General features: G+C 48.5%; 1 protein-coding gene across 2 annotated transcripts in view; it reads left to right on the top strand.

Moving 5' to 3' along the window:
- Positions 1–1,573: 1,573 nt before the first annotated feature.
- The window catches only part of FOXN2 (forkhead box N2), a 43,617-nt gene continuing 39,190 nt past the window's right edge, over positions 1,574–6,000 (top strand). For both annotated transcript variants that reach the window (XM_066594485.1, XM_066594484.1), the window contains exon 1: positions 1,574–1,699. The gene's annotated coding sequence lies outside the window, so the exon portion shown is untranslated. The remainder of the gene's footprint in view (positions 1,700–6,000) is intronic.

The raw sequence follows: 6,000 nt of genomic DNA, 5'->3' as shown, positions 1-6,000 counted from the left end.
GCAAAATGAAAAAAATAAGTATTTGGCCTCTGATTTTTTTTTAAAGTTTTTACCATGCAGGATAAATAACGCGTTCTATTTATTGTACCGGTCGTTCCAGATACGATGATACAAAATATGGGTTTTTTTAAGTTAATTTTTTCATACAAACGGGAAAGTGCGCAATAAAGGGTTGTTTTCACGTCCCTGTGGGGCACTAGAACCACAGAAGCTCTGATTGCTATGATAATGCATTGCAGTACTTCTGTACTGCAATGCATTATCGCTCACAACAGCAATCAAGGGCCACGGCAGGCCCAGACACTAGTGTATGGCGTTCGGTTGCCATAGCAACCCATCAGCCGCCCGTCATTACATCGTGGAGGGCCGATCACGTTACACATGGAGCGTACTACATCTATGAGCCCTTTACGCACTGCGATGTGCATTGATTACAGCACGTAGGGGTATAACAGCGAGGATCGCTGTTTTCATCGGTCCCCGCTGTTGCAGCCGGAGATCAGCTACCGGTAACAGCCGCCTCCCACTACGCCATCCAAAGCACGTAGGTTTTACGTCCCGTTGCATTAACTACCACCCTGCCAGGATGTTAACTTAAGTCTTGTGACTTTAAGGAGTTAAAAATTAACTTTTATCAGATACCCGTAAAAGGCAATAATCGAATGCTGAGCCGTTATTGGCTGCAGCCCGCGACTACGGCCCGGAGCGGTGAATATCTGCGGGTTTGTTGTGTTATTGTACCGAGATATTACAAGTTGGACTGTCGCTTTAAGACATTTTCAGTTCCTCCTCAAAATCACTGAGGCATGGATATTTAGGCGTGGGATTTCGTGTTGTGGCCAAATTCCACACATTCGAAAGGTTCCTTATTGCAATTTTTGAAAGCTTCAGTAGCAAGACTATTTTTCTAGCTTCCCAGCTGAAGTAGGACTACAAGTCCCAGAACAGCATGGCTACCCTACCCTCAGCCGCCCCTTTGGCCAGATGCAAATCCAGCTCAGCAAGACACGTGACCACCAAGACACGTGACCAGCTGCCGCGCACTCTACATTCCTCCTCAGCGCCAGGCGCAGGCGCACACCGCGCGGGATCTGTCTCCATGGAAACGCATCGCCTGACTGCAGAAGATTTCCCGCGTCACAATTTTTTTTTTCTTTGGCTCCGCCCAATGAACGGGTTAATACACGTCATCGGGTACAAAACCATGTCACATGGCGGACGAGACTACTACTTGCGTCAGCGGCGTATAGCCCCGCCCATATTTTGCACAAAGGAGGGAAAACCAAAAAAAAACAGCGTCGAAAGCCGGGAGACGCGATGCTAATAACGTGTAATAACCTGCCGTACATTACAGCTGCGCGTCACGTACAGTAAAACCTACAGGCTGAGCTAAACCAAAAGCGCTTATCCCCCCGGGTGGGAGGGGTTTACAGGGCAGTGGGTGTGGTTACCTATTGGAATAGAGGGCGTGGGCGTGGCTATCCAGGGGCGTATCTGTAGACGTGCGAGTTTAGCGCGCGGTGGGTGGGGTTCTACAAGTGGTAGGAGGTTCTATTGGGCGCCTCGTTGCCATGGCGACTCGGTGGGGGATTTGGTGGCGTTGCTCGTATGGAGGGAGCAGCTGCTGATCTCTGACACATCCTCCCCCCGCAGCCCCAGCGCCGCACTGCCATATTGTACCGGGACACGGTTCATGCCGGTGAGTAGCAGCTTCCCGCGCTGTGCCCTTCGTCTTGTCCTGTGTGTAGGCCGGAGGTGACCGGCGGGCCGGGCTCCCCATGTGCTGCTGGGGGTGGGAGTCCCGGAGACATTGCAGTGCATGCAGTCGCCTTTTGCCCCATGTGGGTATATGTAACGCCTGGGGGCAAAATGCAACTGCATGCACTGCAATGTATATATATATATATATATATATCTATAGGTGGTGCAGGGGGCACAGCCTGGCACGGTGCAGTAGGCTGGGCACACAGGAGGGTGGTGCTGCTGATATGGCAGCACAGTAGCAGCAGGCTTTGTTTCCACTTAACCCCTCAGCTGCTGGCTGGCTCTGCCACGTCTTGTCTTCTCACTTCCTTGCGTTTCCTCCCCCCCCCCCCCCCCCCCCCCTTCGCTTCCTTGTTGTGGCACCCATTTCCTGTTTTTTTCGGATGCCAGGGTCACTTCTGCCATGTGATGCCCTTCGCCCCGCTTGACTCTCGTGCAACTTTTCAGATAGAAGGTGCCGTGTGACTTTTTTTTTTTTTCGCTTTGGGTTACAAAGTCGCGACGATCTGTGTGTTTTGGGGTCGGCTTGCTAAATCGGGACTACTTGCTGCGGATACTTTTTTTTAATGTCGTGACTGCGCTAAATTTCAACTTTTTAAAAAATTTTGGACTTCTGCTTAAGGCCGCCTGCACACAGCAGAGCGTCTGCGCGGTCCTGCATTTCTGTATCTTAATCCGTACTGCGGATGTTCCGCGTGTCTCGCCGTCAAATGCGCGCAGTACAGATTTAAAAAAAAAAAAGTATTAATTTTTTTTTTTTTAACTCCTTCCTTTCCGTGTCATCACCTAGCGATGACGTGGAATCCATAACCTTTCCAAGCCTCGGATTGGCCGGCTTCCATTGACTTCAACGGAAGCCATGTGCTTGGATTCCACGCAAAAATGGGTCACGCTGCGTTTTTTTCTTTTCCATCCGCTTGTGTGCAGGAAGAGTCCCTATTGCACAGCATGCCACGGGCGGTATTTGCTGCGGAATCTGGAAGCTGTCACCTCCTCCGGATTCTGCAATGGAGATCCGCCCGTGTGCGTTCACCCAAGACAAACGCTAGCCTCGAGCCGAGTAAAGCCGGTTTCAGTTTGCGTTCCAGTGCCGATCTGGCCCAAAAGAACAGGAAAAGCGGGGTTTTTTTCCCCCCCATCCAGGAGCCGGGCAGATATTATGAAGGCGGCCGGATTCCATTATAGTCAATAGGGTCTGTCCGGCGCTGTTCGCGTCCGTCCAGAGACGGAGCCGTTGCGCCACAGGGATCTTTTTCCTGCTCCCCAGCACTGATGTAACACACCACAGCGCAGCCCGGTATTGCGCTTGCCAATGTGTGGTTTTAAATTTTTATTTTTTTTTTGCATGGCGATTTAAAGTGTTCACAACGCTCTTCAGGTCGCGCTCACATCTACGCTGAGGCGTTCTGGTTTCTCCCTCCGTCATGGCGGCCAGTACTGGACAAACCGATCCGGTTTATGACAGGAGCGAACAGAATTCCACCGCTGAAGTGTTTCTCCCATCCTGTAATGTAACAGAACTCGGCGCTGGAGGTTCTGAACAGAACCTGCGGTGTTGATGCCAACGGCCGTCCGTCAAGCGGATACGTAATAATACAGAAAAACGTATTGCTTGGCGCAGCCATTAGATTGTTCAACTACAAAACTTTATTTGGAAGAGACTTGACAGTGAAAGTAAAAAAAAACGGACACAAACTTATATCTATATGTTTAGCATATAAGTTAGAAGTACGCGTATGTTCAGGATTGAACACCAGCGGATTCGAATCGCATATTCAACGAGCGGAAAAAAAATCCCTGCATGCTCTATTTTACGGCGGATTCCGTTCGGTCGACCTCTATTACTTCCGTAAAGAAAATTGCGTGCGCATTGATGCGTTTTTCTTGCAAAACATTACACTGAAATAAAAAATTGCTGGCGTGGTAGTGCAAGATTGATCCAAGTTTCTCGGACTGCTATCGTGCTCGCCCGTTGCGTGCAATCTTAGGCCGCTTTCACGCGGCCAAGATGATCTCACACGAATATGAACCGCATTGTTTTGGATGGGGTCGTGCACGTTTTTTTTTTTCCGACAGCGCGTGAAAGAAATCGCAGCATGTCCTATCGTTGGGCGTTCCCTCAGAACACCTCGTATGGGAACCTCCTAATCTGCTGCCCGGTGGCAGAATACTGCGGAGTTACTCAGCAGTAGAAAAATCTGATGGAGTTTCCGCACCGTGAATGTGCCCGTATACAGGCCGTTACCCCTGGACGCCGTAAAGTTTTTTTTTGTTTTTTTTTCTTTTTCTCTAATTTTAATTTTTTTCAAGATGTGAAAAAAAAGATTATCTATGTGGATATATATATATAATATTTTTTTATTTTCTTTCCCTCCCCAAAAAAACTATATATAACGAGTAGATTTTGTTGGGGAGAAGAAGAAAAAAAACCCTCCCCTGTATCCTGTGGTTTGTGTAGCGCCTCATGTCCCCGTCTGCGCAGATGAAGCGTCTTCCCCTTCAGTACAGATGTGGCCAGTAGGAATGATGATTAACGTCTATTGTCTCCAGTCACAACAGCGGTGCCAGGCGGTTTAATGAAGTGCCGCCTGTGTGTAAGTGGCACGGGGGGTTTGGTTTGCTCTTTGTCCCTGGCAGCCTGGACTCTGGCGGTCTTCTAGCCCCCCCATCCGTAAACCGTATTCAGGTTGTCATTATTCTGGCAGCTCCTGCATTGAGGCTCCTTGCGGTGGCGGTGGCGCTGCCGGTTGTGAGGACTCCCATTGTGCTGTGGGATGTGACAGGCACGTGGTGGAGAACGCTGAGCCAGCAGAAGCTCGCAGGCCGGGACTACTCCACCCACCGGATCTCTTCCTCTCTCCACGTTCTGATGTGACGCGTTCGTCCCTCGCGGTTTCCTTTCTGTCTAGATGTCAGATATTTTCTGCCCGGTAACAATGTTTTTTTTATTGTATTAGTCACTTCGCTTTGTGTACGGCGGATGACTCTGTAGGGTTAAGGCGGAGGTAGATGGAAAGTTTTTCATATGTACACTCCGCTACCAAAAGTATCGGGACAGCTGAGCAAAACCTGTGATGTAGCGGAATAACTCGTAGAGCCGATAGCGTGCGGTTTCCGTCATGCAGTGCTGACGCTAGTTTTCCAATCGCTTGCAGATTCTCAGAACCCTTTACATGGCGCAATTATTGCGCAAACTAAAAAAATCGCAAGTCGCAGCGATGTTTTTGCAAGAAAAAGCACTGAAGCACAAAAATTACGGGAAAAAAGTTGCGATGATTTATTATTATTTTTTTTCCCACGCGGTGATATTGCGATTAGCTGTCTGAAGGAGCTCTAAGTGATGCGGCTCTAAATTTTAAGTGCTTTTTCCCCAGACAACCCTCTATTAAAGGCGGCCGTACACTTTTGAGGTTAAAGTCCGTTGATGGTTAAACAACTATTGAATGAACGATCGTTGTGGAAGTGTTCAAAATGGCCGCACGTGTCCAGTTGCACCGCGGGACGGACTAACAATCGTTTTGTGAACATTCTTAGAAAGAAACAATCTTTCGCTGTTGAGGTGGCCGTACGTAGGCATTGGATGATGGTTGGTCAACTGTTGGATGAACCACCATCTGGCGGACAGACGTAGGCGTTTAAACTGGCCGTACGCGTTCAATGGCATCGGGGGATGGATGGAAAGGTTTCAGGGAATGTTCTATCAAAGAAAGGTCTTCTTCAACAAGGGATATTTTATCTATCAAGTTTAAGATACTTTTTCCGCGGGTGATGATCACCTGAATTCTAACTGGAAATGGCAAAAATAGTCGTGTGAAATGTGGCCACCAACATGGCACTGAGCGAAAAATCGCTCATCTGTCGGAGTCGCTTGGTTCTTAGCAAACCTAAAAACCAAACAACTATCAACTGTGTGAACAAGAGCCGCTCAATGTTTTAACGACTCTAGTTTACCGTAAGTGGAGGCGGGTGGTTAGAACCATCCCAGGCCGCTTCACCTCTACTTACTTGAACGACTATCGCTCCTGTCGGGCGCTTATGCCAAAAGCATTTAAGCTTGGTTAGCGTCTTTGCCTGCCTGTCAGTAACTGGCTGAAGCGATTGTTAAATTTCACCCAACGAATAATCATTTTGCTTAAATTCGTCCATTTTCAGAAACTCTAGTCTGTCTGTCAGATCTTTAAATTTCTACATGCACTAACAAATAGACATCGTATTCACTTCTCCCCGCTGTGTTTG

Source organism: Eleutherodactylus coqui, chromosome 3 (genome assembly GCF_035609145.1).
Source record: "Eleutherodactylus coqui strain aEleCoq1 chromosome 3, aEleCoq1.hap1, whole genome shotgun sequence".
In the NCBI taxonomy this organism is placed as follows: domain Eukaryota; kingdom Metazoa; phylum Chordata; class Amphibia; order Anura; family Eleutherodactylidae; genus Eleutherodactylus; species Eleutherodactylus coqui.
Note: the sequence above shows the minus strand (reverse complement) of the source record. Positions and strands in the feature narration are given on the sequence as shown.